The 26,774-nt window shown below is 39.4% G+C and overlaps 1 long non-coding RNA gene across 1 annotated transcript in view; it reads left to right on the forward strand.

Moving 5' to 3' along the window:
* The window catches only part of LOC123522280, a 44,317-nt gene extending 18,433 nt beyond the window's left edge, over positions 1–25,884 (forward strand). Inside the window, exons 2-3 of the long non-coding RNA XR_006680555.1 lie at positions 11,835–11,933; positions 25,802–25,884. This is a non-coding gene — a long non-coding RNA (uncharacterized LOC123522280). The remainder of the gene's footprint in view (positions 1–11,834; positions 11,934–25,801) is intronic.
* The last annotated feature ends 890 nt before the right edge of the window (positions 25,885–26,774 follow it).

Consider the following 26,774-nt stretch of genomic DNA (forward strand, 5'->3'; position numbering starts at 1 on the left):
TCCTCCCCGAGACCCTTCTGTAAGGGGATGTCCAGTGGCCTACAAATGGGCTTTGGGTCTCCACTCTGCACACACACACCCCCCACACCTCATTCACGATATGATTTTTTTGTTCTGATGATACCTGATCTCTTCGACACCTCGTGATCGCACAGGCTGGTGTGCTTCTTCCATGTGGGCTTTGTTGCCTCTGAACTAGATGGCCGCTGTTTACCTTCAGCCATCCTATTTCCAAAGAGAAAAGAAACCGTACAAAAACAGCAAATAGAAATCCAGAAGATGTATACTAAGGTTTCAGAAATAGATAATGCATTGAAAGAGCAAAGCAGTAGAATTGACTCACTAAAAGGCCAGATTTGTGAGCTTGAAGGCAAACCACTCAATACTAATCTGCTAGAGAAACAGTGAACAATTAAAAAAAAGTTCAAATAAAACCTAAGAATTATGTGGGGTGATATCAAGAGCAAGAATAAGAAACAACAAAAAGCAAATTATTGAAGTGTTGTTGGAAGAAAATTTACTTTACATAATGATAGATGAAATAAAATATATATTCAAGAAGCTGAATCAGATAAACCCCCACCCCAAAATTTTTTTTACCAAAACCAGAAATAAGGGAAGAATCCTGAGAGCAGCTTTGGAAAATTAAAAAGTTACGAAAGAGAACCAGAATGCATGCAGACAAGAAGGCAATGGGATGATCTATATAAAACTGTGGCGTGGGGAGGGAAGTCAACCAAAGATCATATACCCTGCAAAATTGTCCCTTAAATATGGATGAAATTAGGATATTTCCAGTTAAACAAAAATGAAATGAATTCATAAAAACCAGACTAGTCTTATAAGAAATACTAAAGGGAGTTTTTTCTTTCTTTCCTTCGTTCCTTCGTTCCTTCGTTCCTTCCTTCCTGTTTTCCGGTTTTATTAAGCACACACACATCAGGCAGGCAGCGGGCATGCACTAGGCATCCAGTTGCTGGATGAAGGAGTTGGGGATGGCCTCCATGCAGTCCTGCGGGCACATCAGCACCACCAATGGGCCCGGGCACACCACCTGGTCCAGCTGCCTTGGGTTAAGGGGGGAGTTCTTTAGACAGAGAATGAACAACAGTGGCTAACAGCCTGAGCTTAACATACATGACACCCCCCAGAAGTCAATCCAGATATAGATGTATCCAAAGTTGAACAAACCTACAAGACTTGAAAATAAGGAGTCAGAGATATCAATTTATAGCAAAGAAAATTGCCATGTAAATACAGCTAATACAGAACTTTCAAATGGAGAGGAAGTCAAGTAGATTTCAAGATAGAACAGGGAGGAAAGGGGAACCAATTTCAAAGATCGACACATAGCCCCCACCCCGCCCCCAAGGGGAATGAACATCAGAAACGTGGGTGAATGGAGACAGTAGTCGGTATAAGATATGATAATAATTATAATTTACTATTTATAAAGGGGTCAGAGGATGGGAGGTATGGGGAGGAAGGGAAAAAAGAGCTGATACCATGGACTCAAAATAGAATGCAAATGTTTAGAAACTGATGATGGCAACATATGTACAAATATGCTGGATACAATTGATGTATGGATTGTTGTAAGAGCTGTAAGAGACCCCAATAAAATGATCTTTTTTAAAAAAATGTGTTTTTAAACTGAAGAAAAAATTAATGAATTATAGGGTGGCCTCAAAGAAAATCAATAAGCCTCACTAAAATAAAAGAGGAAAATCATAAAGATCTTGTCAAGAATAGGTTTTCACACTGACAGAAACAGTTTTTGATGATTAACAGGGATAGAAAAGGGAGGGGAAATAATGAACTAGAGAGTAGGTAAGTTTTAACTATAGTGAAGGGGAAAGGAATAAAAGAAGGCACTAGGATGTCTGCAAGAGTTAAAGGTAACAGAGGTAAATACTGCAGTCTACCCTATCCTACAAAATGGAGACCTTTGCATGGATGCTTGGATAGACATGCAGGCTGAGCAGTGGGAGAGGTAGAGTGGAAGTATACTTAGAAATAGGAGTGAGAGAGGATATTTACATATGCAGGCTTACCTTTTTTAGGAGCCCTGGTCATGTAGTGGTTACGTGTTGGGCTGTGATCTGCAGTGTCAGCAGCTCAAACCACCAGCCAGCTCCATGGTAAACGGCTTTCTACTCTTGTAGAGAGTTAGTTTCAGAAACTCACAGGGGGCAGTTCTACCCTGTTCTATAAGGTCACTATGAGTTGACATTGTCTCGATGGCAGCGAGTTTTTCATTTATTTACTCTTGCTGCAGACATTCACGAATGTGTTGTAGCATACAAAGAACAAAGTTATAAAAATTTCATAGACATAAGCAAACATCTTGAGGAAACAAGTCGCTGGGCCTGGGGAATCAGGACCACAATGTTGGGGGACACCAAGGTCAATTGGCATAATGTAGTTTAAAAAAACATAGTATTTCATCCTAATTTAGTGAGCAGCAACTGGGTTTTTTAAACCTCACGAGCAGCTAGGTATTCTCCCCTAATCTAGAAGAGAAAAGAGTGACAGAAATCCAAAAACACATGGACATAATTAGTGCAGTGGACTAATAGACCAGCAAATATTAATCTTCAGGACCCTAAGACCAAAGAACTAAGTGGTACCCAGCTAGTAGAGTATCACATTAGAAAGTCCTGGGTATATCAAAATGTAACACCTTATCATCATTCGTTCTACTTGAGCCCTTGGTATCAGCTCCTCATTTTCCCCCCTCCCTTCTCCTCCTTCCTTCCCTCATGAACCCTTGACAATTTATAAATTATTACTACTTTTTCATGTTTCACACTGACCTATGTCTCCCTTTACCCACTGTGGCTGCACAGTGTGACTGAACTGTATGAAATACGATACGAATTGTATGTTGCTGAAACTGTTAAAAATAAGCAAACTAATTTTAAAATGAAAGAAAAGAGAGTCCTGGATAGAATAAGAGAAAACTATGAAATAGAAATCAAAATTATAGAAAAAGACCAGACTTACTGACTTGATGGCAACTAGTGGGACCCCCAAAACTATACCCCTTACTCTTCAGGTCTAGAACTGAACTCACCACTGTGTTAGAATAATTAACCATTTAAGATCAAAGGGACATCATTTACCTAAGGCAGTGTGGTTCTCAACCTTCCTAATGCTGTAACCCTGTAATACAGTTCCTCATGTTGTGGTGACCCCCCAAAATAAAATTATTTTCTACTTCATAACTGTAATTTTGCTACTGTTATGAATTGGGCAAGCCCCATTAAAGGGTCGTTTGACCCTCAAGGGGTCACGAACCACAGGTTGAGAACCACTGACCTAAGAACAGGGTTTAGAGGATTAAGAAAGGAGGAGGAATGGATAAGAGGGATAAGTAATAGTAGACTGAGGGGATTGCAATGGATGGGTTAAATCAGAATGTCTGATTTGTTGAATATAAAACTGATCAGCTCTGTAAGCCTTTACCTAAGTCACAATAATTTTTTTTTTAATCCTGAAACTTAAAGATCAGACTGACTGGTCTCAAGGAGCCTAGTAGAGACACCGTAGACACCCTTCAAACCTGGATCTGAACCAGCATCCAGGGGTCAACTTTCAAGTAAACAGTGTTGTTGTTATTATATGTGGTTTAGTTGGTTCCAACTCTTAAAAACCTATGTACAACAACAGAACACTGCCTGGTCCTGTGCATCTTTACAATTGTTGTTATGTTTGAGCCGATTGTTTCAGCCATTGGGTCATCCCTTCTTGTCAAGGGTCGTTCTCCTATTCACTGCCCCTCTATTTTACCAAGCATGATCTTCTTTTCCAGGGACTGGTCTCTCTTGATAGCATGTTCAAAGCCTCACCATCCTTGTTTCTAAGGAGCCATTCTAGCTGTACTTCTTCTAAGACAGATTTGTTTTTTTTTATTGGCAGTCTATGGTGCATCTAAGTATTCTTCACCAGCATCAAAATTCAAATGCATTTTTTTTCTTTTGTCTTTATTATTCATGTACAACTTTCACATGTATATGAGGCAATGATTGAAAATACTCAGTTCTCAAAGTGACACCCTTGCGTCTCAACATTCTAAAGAGGTCTTGTGCAACAGATTTACCCAATGCAATGCATACTCAATGTAATCAACCTTGTGAGATCAAAAGGTCAATATTTGCCTAAAAAGCAAATTTAAAAAGTAGAAGGGGCAGCAAGGATGGTCAAATGTAAATGGGCAACTGATGGAGGAAAAGGGAAGAGTGCTATTAAATTGAGGGGATTGCAGCCAGTGTAATGATACCAAACCTAGCTCAGTGCCATCCAGTTGATGCTGACTCATAATGACCATACAGGACAGGCTAGAACTGCCTCTCTGAGTTTCCAGGACTGTAACTCTTTCCAGGAGTAGAAAGCCACATCTTTCTCCCTTGGAATGGCTGGTGGTTTCAAACTGCTGACCTTGCAGTTATCAGCCCAACTCGTAATCAGCACATCACCAGGCTTCCTTGACCCTTAGCTAACTAATGAGATTGTGAGAAATCTTGTCCTGGTGTAATGATTCAAATCATGATTCTAAGGTGTATGAGTCACAGATGGTATAGCATTGGTCTAGCCTTCTCTTTACCTCAAGGAGATGGATACCATAGTGTGATACAAAGGAACTTGCCTAGAGCCCTTCAACCAGCAGATGGGGCTTGGTGAGACATAATGATGTAGTGGGAAAAGTAAGGGTTTTACTACACTTGATCTTAGTTAGACAAAAGGCTAAAAAGCAATAAAGCTTGCTTTATTAAATTCTTGACTTATTTTCAAATTTTTATTTTTAATTGAGATTTAATACATATATCATTACATAGTTCAATCACATCAAGTAGAATTGTACAATCACTATCACAATTTCCAGACATTCTTTTTCTTTTTTTTCCCCTAACAGTTTTATTGGCACATAATTTACATATAATACAATTCAGTAGTTCAATTGTTCAATCATATCAAGGAAAATTGTACAATCATTATCACATCAATTTTAGAAAATTCCCTCCCTCATGGTTAAATTGCCTTTAAAATAAGTTGTGCAATCACAATCAGTTCTAGGGTTCCCTCCCACCTTCATTAATAACTCCCCAAACCCCCTTTTCTTCCCTATTACCCATTCTCCACCCCAACATCCCCCATAAACCCTTGTATCATTATCACTATGCATCCACTCTTCCTGGATTTCTGGGAAACCCAACAGAAACAATACAAAACAAAATCAAAATAAGGTGGTAAGAATAAAATAATAATATAAAGACAAAAATACAAGTAATGAGTAAGAAAGAGAAGACCCCTGTCATTATTTAAAAAGCCAAGCAAGAGTTTTCTGTCATGAAACAAGAGATACTTGCACCAGAACAAATTCAGGTTGGTTCTTTAGGGAGGTCAACTGGCCACGTATTGAGTTTGATCCAGCACAATCAAGATTACTGTGGTCTCAGCCTGATAGTAAGACTGTTGGAGACTCTTGCCCTTGGCTAGAGGGGATCTGCCAGCAGCTCAGTCTGACTAGACACTCTGCAGATGAGTTTTGGGCTCCCACTGCCCTCCATAGCTTGGAAAGCTCCTTCTTCCATTCCTGTGGGGGAACCATTGATTTTCCTCAGCCTTGTTTTGATGTAGAGACTCAAGTGGATGGTCATCTCCCAATTCCCCCCTCTTGAAGGAGTAACCCCAGGAAATGTGGGGTATCCTCTTTCACATGGCTCTTCTAAAGTGTACAAAAGGAGATGCTGTTCATGGCCGGTACAGACATTTTTTTTTCTTTTTTTCCCCAGACATTCTTTTTCTATGTGGAATACTTAACATTGTCTCCCATTTACCTCCCTACAACCACTTACCCCCCCTGCCCCCAAAACCCTTATTCCACTTGCTTTCCCTATAGGTTCATCAATCCTGGGTTTCATATACCAAAAAAAACCCAGAAAAACTTTTTTTTGTTGTGGAATTTTGGGAAAGTATCCAAAATTCTCTGAGCATAAGTTTTTTCATGTCTAAAATTAATTTTTTTTAAAGTGCAGCTACCTACTTATAAGAATAATCACAAGGATTAAACAAAGAGATTGGATTATAATTCTGGTGTCTATCTTCTCTATCCTTTCTAGCTATTTGGTATATGGCTCACTTCCTCAGTTTGAGGATGTCTAGCTTTTACTTGTCAGTTCCTCCTCATTTTCTAAGATTAGGAAGAGGCTAAACATTGTATTGCCTACTGGGGGTTATAAAATAAATACCGTCCTCTTGAAAATATTAATAACTCTTTAGTATCAGAATGGGATTTGGTAGCCATATGATTTATGCAGATGAGGGAGCTGCAGGCCTTAGCTTCCCACGGGGGAGCCATTCTGTGCAGCTGAGAGACCTGCAGATGGAATTTTCCACCATGTGACCATACTGTTCTTATAGGTGTTATAAAACTGCTCTTTGGCAAAGGCTTGGGACCCTGAGAACTGAGCAAAAATTGAGTTTCCGGAAGGAAGAGTTGGGTCCCCTAATATGTGGAAGGCGAATACCAATTGTCTTGTTGCCAATTCTTAAGTCACACTGGAATAGCTCACTGCCCTACACAGCGTTCTTGCGTTGAGTCTGCATTGGTCTCAGCTGATAGGGACGCCCTTCTTATTTAATTTGTATCCTTGTTTGTCCTGGCACAAACATTGCCATTTTCTTCATAATTTTACAAATGCTGGGAACACTAGGTGAATGCCAGTCACTTTGGACCTAACTTCACCTCAGGCTTTCCTCTGGTCCCTGAGGCTCCTTGACAGGCCTATGTGGAGTATTACTTGAATAATTAACATCTTGAAGTGCCCTTCTGTCTAGTGAGTGAATTGAAATAGGGAATAGAGAAGGTGGATTGGAAGAATAATTTGAGGAAATAATTTTCTTTGGAAAAAAGTAACAAACAGAAATAGATTAAAATGTTAACAGTGGTTAACTCTGGAGATAAGGCTATGAAGAAGAAATCTTCATTATTCTGAGATTTCCAATTTTTCTAGTGTGAGCACATAACCAACTGCTATTGAATCAGTTCTTACCATGGCGATCACATGTGTGTTAGAATAGAACTGTACTCCATAGAATTTTCAATGGTTGATTTTTTTTTTTTTGTATATGTGCTGCCAAAACGAGCACTGATTTTTTTTTTCTGCAAGTAGAACAACAGGCCTTACTTCTGAGCACCTCCAGGAAGACTTGAATAGCCAACCTTTCAGTTAGCAGACAAGCACATTAATCGTCTGTACTACTTCGGGTTCCAAGGAAGCACATACTGCTTTTATAATAAATAGGGGAAAACAGTCTTCAAAATTACCGTTTTAATCAAACATATGAGCAAATGCTCAGGTCGTTCGCCATCAAAGAGATGAAAATCAAAAGGTAGACACAACCCAAATGCTCATCAATAGAAGAATAAATGAACAATAAAATACATACATACAACAGAATACTATTCAGCCAATAGAAGAAACGAAGTCTTCATTCATGATACAGGATGGATGAAATCTGAAGACATTATGCTAAGTGAAATATGCTAATCACAAAGGACAGGCATTGTATGGCCTTATTTATATAAAAAGATAAATGGTTGATGGGTTTAAACAGCTTATTTGGGGGTTAGCAGCCCAATACATGAAGGAACCCTGGTATCACAGTAGTCTAACTTTGGGCAGCTGACTGCAAGGTCAACAGTACAAAATCACCAGCTGCTCCTCTGAGAAAGACAGGGCTTTCCATTTCCATGCCCATAAAGAATTACAGTCTCGGAAACTCAGGGGCAGTTCTACCCTGTCCTGGAGGGTCACTGTGAGTTGGCATCGACCTGGTGACCATGAGTTTGGTTATGGAGCCCAATGCCTAAACCTAAAGTGCCACCAAGGCTCCTTAACTGGTAAATAAACATTTCCATCGAGTAAATGCTGACTCATGGTGACTCCCTGTGGGTTTCCCAGACAGTAACTATTTACCGGAGTAGAGAGCCCAGTCTTTCTCCCTCAGAGCTGCTGGTGGTTTTGAACTGCTGACCATCGGATTGCAGCTCAATGCATAACCACTATGCTACCAGGGCTCCATAGCAAATGATAAATAGCAAAACCCAAATGAATTAAAAGTAGCCAAAGTTTATAATGTGATTAATAAATACTATTAATAGGTCCCAAACCAAAACCTCATTGCTGTCATGTTGACTCTTAACTCGTAGCCTCCTTATAGGACGGAGTAGAACTGCCCCATTGTGTTTCTAAGGCTGTACATTTTTACAGAAGCAGACTGCTACCTCCTGCAGAGTGGCTGGTGGGTTCAAATCACCCATCTTTGGTTAGCAACCAAGTGCTTTAAATCTGTGCCACCAGGGCTCTTGACTAGGTCTCAGGCTCATATTTTGAAAGTTACCTAGGATGAAGTAGAGAGTGTGAGACAAAGAATTGCAAATGATGGTTGAAAATCATGATACAAAATTCAGGCTCCCTTATCACCATTTGAAATGAAAATATAGCTTCTCAATATTCAGTAGGTCAGTAAAATATGTAGGGTGCTTGGGATCTGAGGGTGAAAAAAAACACTGTCCTATAGGAAGGTTAAATACCAATGGTCTTGTGTCTTAAATAGATGCTCATTATTGGCATGTGGGGGCCCATAGTCTGAGGAACATTCCCATATTGGCACCCTTTGGGTCCTTAGAAGAATGATAAAAGGGTTCTCGGTAGTCTTTTCTAATATAATCACAGCTGGCAGCAAGATTTGTCTTGGTGTGTTGGCCAGTAATAGCTGAAAGGTAGCTTGGAGCATGTGCTCTTCTTGTGGCCAATCAAATCAAACCATCTTATTTCCAGAGAGTGAACAGAAAAGTAGACTAATATAATAGGCCAATATGAGAAACGTTAGCCATAGTTTTCCTGCATTCTCTGCTTGCCACTCTAAGGGGTTGGCAATTCAAGTCCTGGCTCAAACATTACCTCCCCTCTGAAGGGAAAAGTAATCACTTCTCTTTTAAACCCCCATGACCCTTCTTTTTACTTTTGTCGTTCTATATGTAGCTGTCATCTCTACTTTAGTTCGGTCCTGGGAGGCAAAGGTCTTCTTTGTATCTTCTGTAGTGCTTTGTAGCAGTAAATGCTTAATAAATCATTGCTGAATGACTAAACCCCCAGCTCTAAATGACTTAGAATTTTTTCTACTTGATTGGTTCAGGTCTAAGGCATAGGAGCTGAAACTTGGAGATTGAAGTCTGAGTGGGAATCATTTTCCCAACAATATCCAGGGATTCAGCCTCTTGCTAAGTTTTCCTGTGCAGTGTGATGGAGAAAGGATTCATTATCCTGAAGCCCTCTTCCAGTTTCATTCTTCTCTAGAACTCTTATTTCCTGACCATGTCTCTCTGTGTATTAATTACCTATTAATATAATAAGAAATCACTCCAAAACAAGCTCATTTATTAGCTCTCATGATTCCTGTGGGACAGGGATTTGGGAGCAAATTTGGTAGGGCATTTCTGGTCCAGGATCTGTCATGATGTTACAGTCAGATATATCTAGGGCTACAGTAATCTGAACTCTTGACTCAAGACTGGAAGGTCCAGATTGGTACTGACAAGTTGGTTGCTCTCTACATGGCCTCTCCAGAAGCAGCCTGAGTGTCTTTCCAAGGTCATAATTGGCTTCTCCCAGAGCTAATGACTAAAGATGCCAAAGCAGAAATTACAATGCCTCTTTTGACCTAGCATCAGAAATCACATATTGTTTCTTAGGCCTTATTCTATTGGCTACACAGACCATCCTGAGTCATCTGGGTAAGGAGTAACAGAAGAATATGATTATCAGGAGTCAAGGATGAGTGTGCTCATTGGAGACCTACCGTCTTGGAGATTGGCTATTTTTCCTCTGTTTTGATTCCTGAGATAAGGCTTGCTGCTTAACCTTGATCCTTCTCCTTCTTCATTCCCATTGCCATTCCTAATTCCAGGTCTCATCCTAGACTACAGCATCAATCTTTAATTCTTTTGTGTGTGTGTGGCTTTTAAACATTATTTTTCATTTTATTGGAGGCTCTAACCTTTCTTATTTTTTGGTTGTTTTATTTTATTAATCATTTTATTGGGGGGCTCTTAGAAATTTTATAACAATCCATCATTCAATTGTATTAAGCACACTTGTACATATGTTGTCATCAGCATTTCCAAAACATGTTCTTTCTACTTGAGCCCTTGGTATCAGCTCCTCTTTTTTTCCCCTACCTCACCTACCCTCCCACCCTCTTGAATACTTGATCAATTATGTATTATTATTATTATTTCGTATCTTACACTGTTCATTGTCTCCCTTTGCCCACATTTCTGTTATTCATCCCCCTCGGGGGAGGGGGCTATATATCCAACCTTGTGATGTGTTCCCCCTTTCTTACCCCCTACTATTCCTCTACCCTCATGCTATCTCTATACCCATTACTGTGCCTGAGGAGTTTATCTTCCCTGGATTCCATGTGTTGAGAGCTCTAATCTGTACCAATGTGTGTACTCCAGTCTAGCTGGATTTATAACTGGGTCATGGTCTTAGGGGGAAGGCAGCATTCGGGAACTAGAGGAATGATGTGTGTTTCATCGGTGTTATACTGCTCCCTGTTTGAATCATCCCTATCTAATAACTCTTCTGTGGGGGATATCCAATTGTCTACAGATGGGCTTTGGGTCTCCACTCCAACTCTCCTCATTCACATAGAAAGTTATTAGTTTTGGATCTTTTGATACCTGATATCTGGTTCCATGGATACCTCATGATCACACAGGCTGGTGTGCTTCTTCCAGTGGGCACATTTGCTTCCCTGCCAGATGGCTGCTTGTTTGACTTCAAGCAGCTAAGACCCCATATGCTAGATCTTTTGAAAGCCAGGCACCATCTGCTCCTTTCACCACATTTGCTTATGTACCCATTTTGTCTTCAGCGATCGTGTTAGGAAGGTGAGTATCAAAGAGTGCCAGGTTATTAGAACAAAGTGTTCATGTGTTAAGGGAGGCCTTAACACATCCGCTATTTAATACTTAACATATAAATATATGTACATTGATGCTCTGAACATTCTTGCTTATGAATCTTTAGTATCTAAAATGTACATTCCAGGAGGACAAAGATTATCGTATCAGCTATCTATTACTGCCAAACTATTACCACAAACATACCAATTTGAAGCAACACACAATTATTATCTCATATTTTCTGTGTTGTGTGTCTAGCTTGACTTGGCTGGGTCCTTTGTAAGGTTATAATCAAGGTACTAACCAAAGCTTCTCATCTGAGGTTCAACTGGGGAAGGATATTCTTCTACACTCATATGGCTGTTGGTAGTTTTCAGTTCCTTATAGATTATCAGACTGAAGGTTCCAGTTTCCTGCTACGTATCAACTGGAGGCTGCCCTCACTTCCTTGCCATGTGGCCCTCGCACAACATACCAACTTCTTCAAAACCAGCAGGGGAGAGTCTTCCTGCAAGACAAATATTAAAATCTTATGTAACATAATCATGTACAGGCACTAACATGCATTCTGTCATCTTTGCATTACTCTGTTGGTTAAAAGCAAGTCACAGGTCCTGCTCACGCTCAAGCAAGTACTGGCTAGGAGTGGGGGAAGCACACAGGGGTGTGAATACCAGGAGGCAAGGATCATGAAGGCCATTGTAGAGTCTGTCTCTGTTTTCACACCCTGAGCAGTGTTTGGCACATAATAAGTACTAATATTTGAATGAATGAATGAATGGGAGTAATGTGACTATTATGTTTCCAACTCCTAGCTTAAATCTTTTTCTTCACTTCCCTTTCTGTGTTTCAGAATTACTAATAGACTCTTGAGACTCTTCTCTCATCTGTCCATATGGATGAGCTTCAGGATGTTCAACTCACAGAGATCAAGCCACTTCTAAATGATAAGGTAACGAATACTCCGTTGTCACTAAAATGCATACAGTCTTTTCTTATGGTATTATATTATCTATTTTCTGTATTATTTGAATAATAATTTACACAAACATTTAGTTTGTTGTTCTCTGAGGCCCTACTTTCTCAAAAAAATCTCTTCTTTTTGGACATTTTTCCTCCCTTTTCTTTCTCCTACTTTTGTTTCAGTGGGAAAAATTCAATCACTACTCTTGAGATTTTTCTGCTTTACAAATAGAGATGTTCAGGGAAAAATTATATGGCAGTGTTGGGCAGCAAATATGAGGGTGGGGTTTGACAAAGAATCTAGATGTCTTGACTTTCAATTCTTACAAAGGAAGTAACATCTCTGGCTGGTGGTATATACTAGCTGCAACATTCTCCCTAAAGTTTGTTGAGTCTGTGATTGCTTGGATGTCATTCATGCACCCTAGTTTTATATTAGTGTTAGAAAACTACACAATGGGCAGTATAGTGTACAACCACTAGGACCCAGCAAATAAAGAGTGATGTGATAAGTTATCAAAAAGTTACGTAATACTTAGCTTTTTTCTGTTCTCTCTCTATTCAGCATATGTAACTGGGTTCCTTCTTCTGAACGATATTATTTTGCTTATGATTTGTCATTGTCCCATATTTTAAAAACTCTAGTAGCTTGGTATGATTAAGCTCATGGCAACTTTAAGGGAAATGTTGATGGACAGTAAGAGTAAAGATGGTTGAGATTGGGATGGGAGGGCTACAGTACCAGAAAATGCTGTCTGTTATCTTTTTCTACCCAAAGAAAGGCCTTTCATCTTTCACTTCTGGGGCCATTGATTTATTGTCTTTACTAATGGGATTTTGAGTTGTCATCCCTGTGATCTCTTTTGTCCCCAATCTCATCCCCTCCATGGTCTTTCACCAGGCTTTGTACTTTCTTCCTTGACAACTGAACATTTTTTAACCCCCCATTTGTTTTCTCCTGCTATTTCCCTTCATGTTTTCAGAAATCTCTTTTTCTTACTTTAACTATTATCTTTTTGTATATATGAAGTACTGTTCCTAAAATGATGATCCACAAAGAGAAGGAAGAAATAAAATCTTCATCTGTCAAGCTTACCTATAGCAACAGAAAAGAACAGTTACAAGGCAGAAAGAAGTTTAACTGCAGAAAGGTAGTGCTTATCCTAAACCAGGCTGATTGTTTAAACTACAGATTCTTGGGTCTCACTCTAGACTAACTAAATCAAAATCTCCAGAGTTGGAGCCCAGGAAAATTAAACACTTGCATACACACATCTATCTAAGAGCAATGGTCCTCAACTTTGGCTGGGGAGATTTAGTAATTACTAATGCTTGGGTCCTACCTCCAGACGTTCTCACTGAATTGTCTTGGGTTAAATTGAACAAGTTTTAAAGTTCTCAAGGTTGAGAACAGTATCTAAAGTGATTCTGATTTATGTTGGAAACCCTTGACCTAATGGGTTTCAGATATTTGAAGATTAAGTCACTAAAAGAAAGAGGAGGATAATCCTTTCTTAACCATGGAAGTCTACAGGATTTCTGAGGAGATACTTAGATGAAAGAGTGGCAGCCGGCCCCACTATGAGACCTATAGCCCTACAAGGTACAACACTGGATACACAGTGTAGGAATTCCGCCAGATATGATCCCACCACACCGAGGCAAAACACTAAGGGCGTGCAACAGAACAGCATGGGGATCAGAGCAACGAAGTCCCTAAGGAATACCAAAAATAGACTTTGGGCCAGGGCTTGGTGCCCCATCAGACTCGACCAGAAAACACTCCTAAAGGCCAACAAACAGCCCTTGAACTAACTACAAGTTCTTCTTTCTTGTTCTTGTGGGGGGTTGTTTTGTCATTGGCTTGTTGTTGTTTTATTTTGTTGCTTGGTTTTGCTCTGTCTTGTTTTTGTGCATGTTAATATCTCAGCAGTTCTGTCTAAATAAGATAGGCTGGATGAACAATCTGGAGGAGAAAACAACGGGACCGACAGTTGGGGGAGGGGGGACATGGGAAAGTGGGAGGTGGGGGAAAAGGAAGTGGTATTAACAAACCCAGGGACAGGGCAACAACAAGTGATCCAAATTGGTAGTGAGGACAGTGTAGGAGGCCGCCTAGTAGGGCGTGACCACCGGTAATGTAACCAAGAGGAATTGCTGAAACCCAAATGAAGACTGAGCATAATAGTGGGACAAGAGGAACGTCAAAAGAAAGAGAGGAAAGAGCTAGGAGGCAAAGGGCATTTATAGAAGTCAAATAAAGGCATGTACATATGTAAATATATTTATATATGAGGATGGGGAAATAGATCTATGTGCATATATTTATACATTTGGTATTAAGGTAGCAGATGGACATTAGGCCTCCTCTCAAGTACTCCCTCAATGGAAGAATACTTTGTTCTATTAAACTGGCATTCCATGATGCTCACCTTACTGACACAATCATAGAAGACAAAGTGGGTGCATAAACAAATGTGGTGAAGACAGCTGATGGTGCCCGGCTATCAAAAGATAAAGCGTCTGGTATCGGAAAGGCTTGAAGGTAAACAAGCATCCATCTAGCTGAGATGCAACAAAGCCCACATGGAAGAAGCACACCAGTCTGTGTGATCATGAGGTGTCGAAGGGATCAGGTATCAGGCATCAAAAAACAAAAAACCTTATCATTGTGAATTAGGGGGAGTGTGGAGTGGGGACCCAAAGCCCATCTGTAGGCAACTGAACATCCCTTACAGAAGGGTTGCTGGGAGAAGAGCCAGTCAGGGTGTTTATGTAACAACGATGAAACATACAACTTTCCTCTAGTTCCTAAATGCTTCCTCCCCTCCCCCACTATCATGATCCCAATTCTACCTTACAAATCCTGCTAGTCCAGAGGATGTACACTGGTACAGATAGGAACTGGAAACACAGGGAATCCCGGGCGGATGTTCCCTTCAGGACCAGTGGTGAGAATGGCAATACCGGCAGGGTGGAGGGAGGGTGGGGTGGAAAGGGTGAACTGAATACAAGGATCTACACATATAACCTCCTCCCTGGGGGACGGACAACAGAAAAATGGGTGAAGGGAGATGTTGGACAGTGTAAGATATGACAAAATAATGATTTATAAATTATTAAGGGTTCATGAGGGAGGGGGAGAAATGAGGAGCTGATGCCAGGGGCTTAGGTGGAGAGCAAATGTTAAGAGAATGATGAAGGCAATGAATGTACAAATGTGCTTTACACAATTGATATATGTATGGATTGTGATAAGAGTTGTCTGAGCCCTTAATAAAATGATTTAAAACAAAAAACAAAAAAAGAAAGAGTGGCAGCAGTTGACTGGCTGTCGCATAGAGAAGGCAAGATTGATGCGGTAGGTACAACCTTAGAAAGGCAGTGAATTTGCATTTGGAATCATGGTCGAGGTTCTGTTCTCTGAAGTCACAGTTAGGCCTTGGCTGTGTCTAGTGCATGCCTAGTCTCTCAGCAGCTCTGATGTGCTTGTGCTTACCACCCAGTTCCCACCTGCTTCTTTCTTTCCCTAAGCAATTCTCTATTCCACCCTCTTCATGCTCACTTCTCGGATGTAGGCAAGCTTTCAGAGGTGGATTGGTAAGACCACTTTCGATGGTGGCATTCTCTAACAAAGAATTTTATCTATGTTAGCCTCTCGCCCTTCCCAGTATGTGAATGCTGTTTTTGCCAGGAAGTGTTATTTTTGCATACTTATGAAAGCTATGATAATAATGCTTCTCTTTCACTGGGTCGTTCCAATAGCCTGGTGAAGTAGGGAGCACTAATAAGTTAATTTCCATATGCTGATGAGGAAATTAAGGCTAAAAAAGGTACAGTACTAAAGAATGCTTGCTATTGAGCATGGTTTCTCAACCCTCACTCTTGACATGAGGTTGGATCCATCTTCCTTGTGAGACTATCCTGTGTACTGACAGATGTCTAGCAGCATCCTTGCCCTCTACCCACTAGATGCTAGTAACACTTACCAGTTGTGGCAACCAAATAAGTCTTCAGACATTGCCATATGTCCTCTAGAAGGCAAAGTGACCTGGTTGAGAGCCACTACTATGGGGTGATGGATCACACTGATTGGAGTACGTCTTGAGGTTTGTTTTGTGTGCATGCATGCATCTGTGTGTGTGTGTGTGTGTGTGTGTTGCCTATCCTGCTGTTATTTATTTGTTGTTAGCAGATGCTATTGAGTGGCCCCGCAACCTATGGTGACCCATGCACAGTGTAATCCATGTGGTTTTCAGTGGCTGGTTTTTGAAGTGGGTTGCTGGGTATTTATTCCTAGTTTGTCTTAACTAAGAGCTCAGTGGAAAACTGTCAGGCACGGTAGCAACGCAAACCTCTGCTGACAGATGAATGGTTATCTGTGCTTAGGTGTATTGGCCAGGAATCAAACCGAGACTCCCTCATGGGAGGTGAAAATTCAACTGCTGGTACACCAATGTTCTTTACTAGTATTTATTGAGCACCATTTATGTACCAGGTGCTTTACATAATTATCTGTTTTAATTTTCAGTGCATCCTGTGAAATAGCATTTCTCATTTAACCAAAAAAATTTTTTTAAAGTTTGCCATTGAGTCAATTCCAACTCATAGGAACTGCTAGAGGGCAAAGGTGAACTATCCCATAGGGTTCAAGGCTATAACTCTTTGCAGGTGCAGTCAGTCACGTCTTTCTCGTACAGAGCAGCCAGGAGGTTTGAACGGTTGACCTTTTGGTTAGCAGTTGAGAGCTTTCAACCATTACACCAATTAGAATTCAGCAGTTGAAAAACTGAAGACTGACCGGCTGACTTGCCCAGTCAGTAAGTGACAGAATTAGAACCGAAAACCAGGTCTTTCTGATTCTAAAACCTGAGTCCTTCCCACTGTGTTGACCCTGTTGGCAGTGTGGTATCACCTCTAAAGGAGAAGCCTAGAGAGCTGTATCACTGCACGTCACCTTTTGTCCATTATTCTCATAAATGTGCTCTTAGTCAAAGAAATTTCTCTGGAAAAAAAAAAGGAAAAGAAATTGCTGTATCCTTCTGGACGCCAGGGAGCTGAAAGAGGTCTAGACCAACATACCATGAAGAAATTTGTCCTAAGATGACTGTAAGACAGCATTCTCCATTTAGCTCTAAAAGAGACTTATGTTAACTTGTCTCTTGTCATTTGTTGGTACTTTTCCCATTTAATTTTAGTAGCCTGTAATTTTGTCTACTGCTCAGAATTGTGAAGAAGTGGGTAATTTTGACATTCTTGTTTTGGCTCCAGAGATGAAAAGAAGCAACTGCCAGCACTTATCTTTGTTTTGGGGGCAGATAACACAGGCAGATGAAGTTATTTTTTGAGGCTCCCAACCTCTTGTGAAGTAGGCTGTTGAAGGTATTTTTAACCCCATTTTACAGATGAAGCTCTGAGAGGTTACACGACTTGGCTAAACTGTGTGTGTCTAGTCAAATGGTTAAGCCTGGGCTCGAATCTTGTATTTTGACTTAGACCTGGGTCGTGAGGTCTATCTCCTGTTGCCTTTTGCAGCTGGTTGTTTCAACCTTCTCACCCAACTGACTTAGCAACAAGCTGGAGAGCTGGCTGGCTTGTGCTTATTTTTACTGGTTTCCTTTCCCTGGTTCAGATACGACTGTGCTTGCTTGAAAGACAAAAACCAGTCTTGAGAAAACAAGGGATTGGATAATTGAGGAATTATCAGGGAGGGAGAATAAATATTTAATGGAGAGGAAGGAAACAAATTATTTTCTTTATATTGGTCGTTATATTTGATAGTGAGGTGAACCCTATTGCAATTTGAGTTTCCCTATATATTGAAACCCAGAACCAAACCCACTAGCACAGAGTCAATTCTGGTTGATAAGTGACCCTGGTAAGGTTTCTGAGATTGTTAATCTTTACTGGAGCAGACAACTTCATTATTCTCCCTTGGCGTGCCTGATAGTTTTGAACAGCTGACATTGTGGTTAACAGCCCAATGCCTAACCCACAGTGCCACCAGAACTCCTCCCTTTCTATCAGAGACAGGAAATGAAGCAGAGCAGGGATGCAGCTATTTGAATTAGAGGTTGGAAAGTATTTTTGTAATCTCCAAGACAGCAGAGACAGGCAAACAATTTGTGCCAAGGTCTTGTAGCATTAATAAAAAAGTAAAAGGAAGCAGTTAGAATTGAAAACAGATATTCTGTCATTTTCATTAAAGAATACTTGTACAGTGCTGCATCTAGAGTGGAGTAGGGAGAAGCCTTTAATGGGCAGATCAGGTGATTGTTACATCCATTGTGAAAAATGTCCTAGATGGGACTGGAGCAAGACAGAAGCTCTCAAGCAAGGATGCTGCAGTGACACACTGTGGCCAACCTGTTACAAGAGGCAGCCAGAGATGGTAGAAGAACTGTAGTTCTAGCCACACTTTAGCAGCGTGCCCAAAGAATTTTTAATGTAGGCGCCAGTGACACTTCACTCTAGCCTGATAATATATTAGAGGTTATTTTAGAATTGAAGGGTTTTTTTGTTTTGTTTTTTTTACTGTTCATAGATGATTATACCTGGAGATTGTTTTATCTAATTATCTGATTTATCTAATTAATTTTTTATGAAGCCTCAGTTTCTTATTAATAGTATAACCAAAAAACCAAACCCAGTGCCATCGAGTCAGTTATAACTCATAGAGACCCAATAGAGGGTTTCTGAGGCTGTAAATCTTTATGGGAGCCTCATTTTTCTTCTATGGAGTGGCTAGTAGGTTTGAACTGCTAACCTTGATGTTACCAGTGCACTTACCAAACAGTGCCACCAGGGCACCTATCTTTTTAATGTAGAGACAAAGGTGGATTTTCTGTGTGTGTGTGTGTGTGTGTGTGTGTATGTGTGTGTGTCTGTGTGTGTGTGTGCATTTTAGGTATTTATATTATTAGTACTTAGCATTTAATTATTATTTAACAATTACTACTGGTAATAATATTTTAAAAATTCAAAACTCACTGCCATTGAGTCAATTCTGACTCATAGTGACCTTAGGGCAGTTTCTGAGACTGAAATTTTAAAAAATTTTTAATTAATCATGTGATTGTGGCTCTTACATTTCTTATAACAATCAGTTGTATCAAGCACATTTGTACATATGTTGCCATCATCATTTCCAAAACATTTTCCTTCTTGAGCCCTTGGTTTCAGCTCCCTTTCCACCCTCTCCACCCTCTCGCCCCCATAAACTCTTGATAAATTATAAATATTTTTATTTTTCATATTTTATACCATCCACTGTCTCCTTTCACCCACGTTTGTTCGACCCCTGGCTGGGGATGTTGTTATGTTGACCACTGCTATCCATTTTCCTTGTCTTCCCCTTCTCCCCTACCTGTGCCCTACCCTCATGGTGTCACTACTCTCATCATTCCAGAACGAGAGGAATGATGTGTGTTTCGTTGTGCTATACTGCACCCTGGCTGGCTCATCTCTTCCTTGTGACCCTTCTGTGAGGGGATGTCCAATTGTCTACAGATGGGCTGTGGGTCTCCATTCCAAGTTCCCTTGTTTGCATCAAAATGGTTGTTTGTGTTGGGTCTTCTGATGCCTGATACCTGATCCCATCAACACCTTGTGATCACATGGGTTGGTGTGCTTCTTCCATGTGGACTTTGTTACTTCCCTGCTAGATGGCCATTTGTTTAACTTAAAGGCTTTAAGACCCCAGATGTTATATCTTGTAATAGCCGGGCACCATAAGCTTTCTCCACCACATTTGTTTATGCACCCATTTTGTCTTCAGCGATCCTGTTGGGAAGGTGAGCATCACAGAATGCCGGGTTATTAGAACAAAGTGTAGCAATCTGTTTTTTAACACCTTTCCCTCACCACACTTTTTTGTGTGGGGGTGGTCATGTTTCTCGTTATTCATTGACCTCTTCTCCGTTGCTCTAGGCTCATATTTGAGAAAACTGTTTGCTTTTAATTTACTTTCTTGAGCAAACTCATTTACCCTCTCCATTTGAGAAATGGTTTTCTTAACTAGCTTTAACTTTCAGTAATTATTGGTTTTTTTCTTTGATTTATTTTTTTCTCTCTTCCAAATTAACGTATTGTCTTGTTTTCTTGAATAAATCTCTTTCTGCTACATAACGTTTATTTAGACTAAACCCACTGCCTTCAAGTTAATTCCAACTCATAGCAACCCTGTAAAACAGAATAGAAATGCCCCAGTGGGATTCCAAGACTGGACTTTTGGGCATTTTTATGGATGCAGACTCACATCTTTCTCTGGTGGGTTCCAACTGCTGATCTTTTATTACAGCTGAGCTCTTCATCACTGCGTCACCAGGGCTTCTTATGAAGACCCCAGTGAATAGCGTTGAGCTTTAATGATTCAGAGAATATGCTGTCAGTTTAACCACAGTTGAGTAGGGCATCAGCTAATAACCTCCATTCAGAAACTCTGATGCCACACACCATCAGACTGATCCAATCATGTCTTTTTCCCAAGATGATTATCATTAAAGCCCAAAGGCAGGTTCTCCAAGGGGTCTTGACATCTCTTTAATAAAAATATAAGGAAGAGAGAAAACAAGTGTTAGATATACCTTCTTTATTAGTAGTTCCTGTTTTCAGAAATACACCTACTTCACACTTATTGACTATCTGTTTATCCTACAATTTGCATTTACAATGTTAACAAATTTATCTAATTATTTTGTACATTAATGACATCTGGCAAACGTCAAAGTGTGGGGTAAATAGCACTGGCTGTGATGGCTAAAGTTGTATGTCAGTTTGGTAGGGCAATGATTTTCAGTGGTCTGGCAGTACGTCATGATGTAGTTATCATCCATTTTATGATCTGATGTGCTCATCCTTCATTTTTCACTTAACACTGATTTTCGTATAACAACCTAGTCTCTGTACCCAGCCATGTTGATAAGTGAGGAGTGAGTGTAATATCAGGTTAAGAAGACGTGGCTGTTTTTTTGTAAGGTCCTCAACAAACAAAAGATCTTGCGTTTCTGAATAGAATTGTCTAAGTCTATGTTGAACATTTTCTTGGTACTCGTCTCAGAGGCTCACCACCTCACAAAATGCCTCATAGCTGTGATCATATGAGTGTGAAGAGCAGAACTTACACAGTAACTGCTGCTTCCCAAAGATCTCATCAGAAGATTTAGCTCTTTATTCCATGACTGTGATTTTAGTTAAGATCAGAGTGATTTTCTTTAATACTTTAAAATAATTTCTAAGATACATCTAGGGATCCTATAAGATCAGTGCCCTTATATGGTCTACTGTGATATCATAAATCATTTCTCCCCAAAAATGAATATTTAAATCTTGTATTACAAATTAGAAGCAATTATCTCTACCACAATAAATCCTTTCCCCGAGTTTTCTAATTACTAAAAGGGAAGTGCATGATCAATGTAGAAAAATAAAATTATCATCACCTTACTGTCTCTACCCAGAAACAGCTACTCTTGTTAACATTTTTTTCTAGCCTCTTATTTCAATATACATGTCAATGTTGAAATCAATCTGCTAAAGGCCATTTTTTAAAGGCCATTTTGTATGCTACTTTTCATTCACTTTTTAATCATATTGTATCAAAGTTAGAATGTAGTGGAGTTTTTGTTGTTTTTTTGACTCAAAGTCTAAAAAGTAAACCCTGACCATTTTATTTTGTTATATTGGCTTATTCATTTTAAAATACTTAACAGGCAGGACTGACCAGAATTTCATTCTATTATGCATCAGGTCACTATAAGTCAGAACCAACTTCATGGTACCTAACAACAACACCTGATTTATACAACATTTTGGGGAAGGAACACATTAATCAGAAACTGGGAGCTCACCAGCTCACTGACTGCTTATTTCTTATCCTACTGAAACCATCTAAATCATAAGTTTACTTTTCCCCTGTTTCTCACAGCTTGACTGAAAATTAAACAAAAAGTTCTCAGGCATCCTATGGGGCTAGCTGAAGCTATAGTATGCTATAATCCATTTTAACAACTGCAGCATTCCTTAGACGTGCTAACCCAGCTCATCTGCAAGCTTACCAGACCTTATTTTGTGAGCTCAGTTTTATGCCAAGAATAATTCCTCCAGATTAGCTGTCTTTTACCTGTTTTCAGTAACATCTGTTCAGTAGTAATCTATTGAGTTTACTACTAATACCTTTAGAGAAACAAGAGCTGATTGCCTATAACCTTCTTCTTCCAAAAGCTTTTCATACCTAGATCAGTGCTTTCAGTTTATGTTTCTCAGTGACTGAAATGTTCTATATCTGTGCTATGCAATAAATTTTCCATTAGCCATGTGTGCCTACTGAGCCCATCATTTATATGTCAGATCGTCATACTATGGTAACTAGGTGCCGTGGTAATGCTGGAAAGTATACCACTAGCAATTCAAATACCAAGAAGTTTTACCCTTGGTGGGTAGGTTTCAGTGGAATTTCCAGATTAAGATTAAGAACCAGTGTTCTACTTCTAAAAATATTTCCTAGTGAAAATCTTATGAAAGTGGCTGAAATACTCATTGTATGAAATACTGTTGGACAACAAGTGCCTCAAAATATGACTTGGAAATAGCTATTTGCTCAAAATAGTCAACCTTTCATTTGCTGATGGTACATAACTCAAATTGAAAATGAACAATTATCCATGAATAATTTCAGTGTAGAATGTATGCTGTCTGAGTACAAGAAGCTTGGAAGTTGTAAAAAATGAAATGGAACACTTGAAAAATAGATATCCTAGATGCTTAGAAAGTTGAAATGGATTGGCGTTGGCCATTTTGAATCACACAATTATAAGATCTACTTTGCCAGGAATGACAAATGAAAGAGGAATAGGGCAACACTCATTGTCAAAAAGAACATTTCAAAAATCTACTCTGAATTGCAGTGGTTACAATAATAGGATAATATTCATATAATTGCAAGGGAGGCTATTGTAGTAGTTGTTAAGTTTTACATATCAAAAATGAAGAAACTGAAGATTTATACCAACTTCTGCAGTCTGAAATTGATCAAACATATAATCAAGTTGCATTCATAATTACTAGTGATTGAAATGAGAAAAGTAGGAACAAAAAGAATCAGTAGTTGAAAAATATATGACCTTGGGGATAGAAATGACACTGTAGATCTCATGATAGAATTGAGAAAGACCAATGGTTTTTCACTGCATAAATCATTTGTCAACAGCATAAAAGACAACTATACATGTGGACCGCACTGGTGGAATATACAGGGGTCAAATCAGTTGCATTTATGGAAAGAGATGATGGTGAAGCTCAAAATCATCAGTTAAAACAAGGCAACAGATCATCAATGTATTCATGTGGAAGTTCAAGTTGAACATGATGAAAATTAAGACAAGTCCACAATAGCTAAAGTATAACCTTGAATATATCCCACCTGAAATTAAAAATCATCTCCAGATTAAATTGAAGCATTGAGCACAACTGAGAAAAGACCAGATAAGTTATGGGATGACAACAAGGATATTCTATGTGAAGAGAGCAAAAGGTCAGGAAAGTAGAAAATGACCAAAATGAATGTCAGAAGAGATTCACAAACTTGATCTTGAATATGGAGTAGCCAAAGCAAGTGGAAGAAATGATGAAGTAAAAGAGCTGAACAGAAGATTTCAAAGGGTGGCTGTAGGAAACAAAATATTTTTATGGAATTAGAAAACCAAAACACAGTGGCATTTCTCAAGCTCAAAGAACTTAAGAAAGAAAATGCAGCCCTTGAGTTTCAATATTCAAGGATTCTATAGACAAAATGCTAAAGATGCAGGAAGCCTCAAGGAAGATGAAAGGAACACACAGAATCATTGTACCAAAAAGAATTGGTCAGTTTTTTTTGGTTGTTTGTTTGTTTTTGAATTGGTCAGTTTTTAACCATTTCAGGAGGTATCATATGACCAAGAATCAGTAGTTCTGAAGGAAGAAGTCTAAGTTGCAATGAAGGGAGTGGTGAAAAGCAAGACTCCAGGAATGAGCAGAACACAATGAGATGTTTCAACAAAAGGATGCAACATTTGAAATGCTCATTTTTCTATGCTAAGAAATTTGAAGACAGCTATTTATTTGGTCACCTGAGTGGAAGAGTTTCATATTTGTGTCTATTACAAAGAGAGGAGACATTACATAATGCAGAAATTATTAAAATACTAATATCACACAGAAGTAAAAGTTGATGAAGATAATTAAAAAATGGTTGCAGCAGTATATCAATAGGAGACTCCTAGAAATCTCAGCCTGGTTCAGAAGAGGAAGTGGAGCTAGGGATATCATTGCTAACAGAAAATACCAAGGAGATGTTTACCTGTGTTTTATTGTCTATGCACGTAAACTCAATTTGTGGATCATAACAAATTATGAGCAACATGGCAAATAATAGGAATTCTAGGACAAATAATTGTACTCATGTTCAAAGCCACAAGCTGTGCTCCTCATCTGGAGAAAATTTAGGCTAATAGATACACAGTCTTGGAAAACAACAGGGGCAGTTCTACCCTGTCCAATAGGTTTGCTACTAGTCAGAACCACACCACGTACTGAGTTTAGTTAGTTTGTTTTTTTAATCATTTTATTGGAGCTCATACAACTCTTATCACAATCCATACATACATCAATTGTGTAAAGCACATTTGTGCACTCGTTGCCCTCGTCATTCTCAAAAGAGTTTAGTTTTTAAGAGCATTTTAAAGAGGGGGGTGAGATTGTGCATAGTTTTCAGTTGGCACTGAATTTCTAGATGTCATTAGATTTCTAGTTCTTCTCAGAGGGTGGGGGCAGCTTTGGGAAAGGTGTATTTCAGCAGCTCCAGGCCTTCAGGAAGCCACTGTAGAGGCAGATGAGACACAAGGGGTCTTCAAAGCAGTCCTGCGTGACACAATGGAAATGAAAGATAATGGAATTTTTCTGTGGACTTTTTGTGTATGTTTGAAAGACATTTCAGAATAAGAGTTTGTGTTGTTTTTTTTCAGGGAGATTTGATAGGGAAAAATCAATTTGGCAGGTTTTGTTTTTTTCTTAATCTCCCCTTCCAAATACATCATTCATTATCCTTTCCATACTCTTATGTCATACCCTTGCAACCCTGGCATCTGAAATGCTGCAAAAATACTTTTGAGTCATTGCCATTGATTTTTGTGTGCCATTCAAACATTGCTGTAGTGTAATCCCTTTTAAAGAGCTTGACAAATTGCCTCAGATTTATTTAGATAGATAGATAGATAGATCTGCTCTTTAAAGTATTCAGTGATCTTTCCCATCAATAGTTTATGGGATTAGCTGATATCCATGTATTAGGAATACTGTTTTGTCTTTCCCTCCTTCACACTTTCCCTTTTCTTTGTTACAGTTCAAGTCTTCCATTTGTGTTCATCTCGTTGTCCTTGGACATTTTCTCTAATTCCTGATTCTTGGCTTCTGCTTTCCTTTGTTCCCTGCAGGGTTCTGCTCTAATTCCTTTCCTCCCAAGGATGTATTTCCTCCCTGCATGTATTCTGGGTTTACTCTGGTTCTTGTCTTGCCCTCTTCCCACCCATTCTAACTGCTCTGCTTTAGGCAGGAAGGCAAAAAGTTATAAGCTAGTAAAACAACCGCCTCTCTTTTATCTGCACAGTAAACCCACCAAAGTGTAATCTCTCTTCTAAAGACGTTCCCCTTACTAATGCATGCTAGTAACCCACCTGCCTCTACAGGCTTTTTGAAGAGAACCATTTTAGTTTTATGGCAACCAAGAGGCTGCACATCTACTGCTTTCATTGTGAACTGAATTTGCTGCACCTTTGGTGAAGCCGCGTGGGGAAACTGACTGTGTTTTCTGCCTTCTGTTGACAGAATGGTACACGAAACTTCCAGGACTTTGACTGTCAGGTAAGGACTGTACAAGCACCAAGGAGGGCTGTGTACAGGAGCTCTGCACTACTTCATTTCCTCTGGTGGTGGTCTTGTGGAGGTAGATTTCTTTTCCTAGCTAACTGTGACTCTTTAGGAGCCCTGCTGGCACAATGGTTAAGCCCTTGCCTACTATTCAAAAGGTTGATGGTAAAAAAAAAAAGGTTGATGGTTCAAACCCAGTGGCTTGGTGGGAGAAAGACCTGGTGATTTGTACCCATGAAGATTACAGCTAGGAAAAACTGATGGAGTAGTTCTGCTCTGTCACATGGGTCTGTTATGAGTCAGCATCAACAACACCCAATAAAAATAATAACAATGGTCCATCTTTGGATCAAATTTATTTAAAATGATTTAGTATTGTATTTAAGATTTGCCTGCTAGTACATATTTTATTGTTGTAGCTTTCTGGGTTGAGCTGGCTCTTTGTGATTAAGCCCTCTTTTTCTCAAATGCTATTGAAAACCTAAGTCACAGGTGTCAAACAGAGGGTTATCATCTTTCTGTAGAGATGGTTGGGACACGGAGAGGTCTGTGGGGAGGCTGCTTTTTTATTCTTTCTTCCTTTGTTGTTGAGAATATGTGCACAAAATATACACCAATTGAACAGTTTCTACTTTACTATTTGATAACATTAATTATATCTTATTATTAATCATTTTATTGGAGACTCTTACAGATCTTATAACAGTTCATTATTCAATTGTAACAAGCACACTTGTACATATGTTGCTAACATTTTCTTTCTACTTGAGCCCTTGATATCAGCTCCTCTTTTCCCCCCTCCCTCCCCCACTCTCCCTCCCTCATGAACCCTTGATAAGTTATACATTATTATTTTCATATTTTACATCGCCTCTGTCACCCTTCACTCACTTTTCCATTGTTCGGCCCCCATCCTTGCTTTTCAACACTT

Source organism: Echinops telfairi, unplaced genomic scaffold, assembly GCF_000313985.2.
Source record: "Echinops telfairi isolate 266 unplaced genomic scaffold, ASM31398v2 ScPeMD7_5592;HRSCAF=6446, whole genome shotgun sequence".
Lineage (NCBI taxonomy): Eukaryota > Metazoa > Chordata > Mammalia > Afrosoricida > Tenrecidae > Echinops > Echinops telfairi.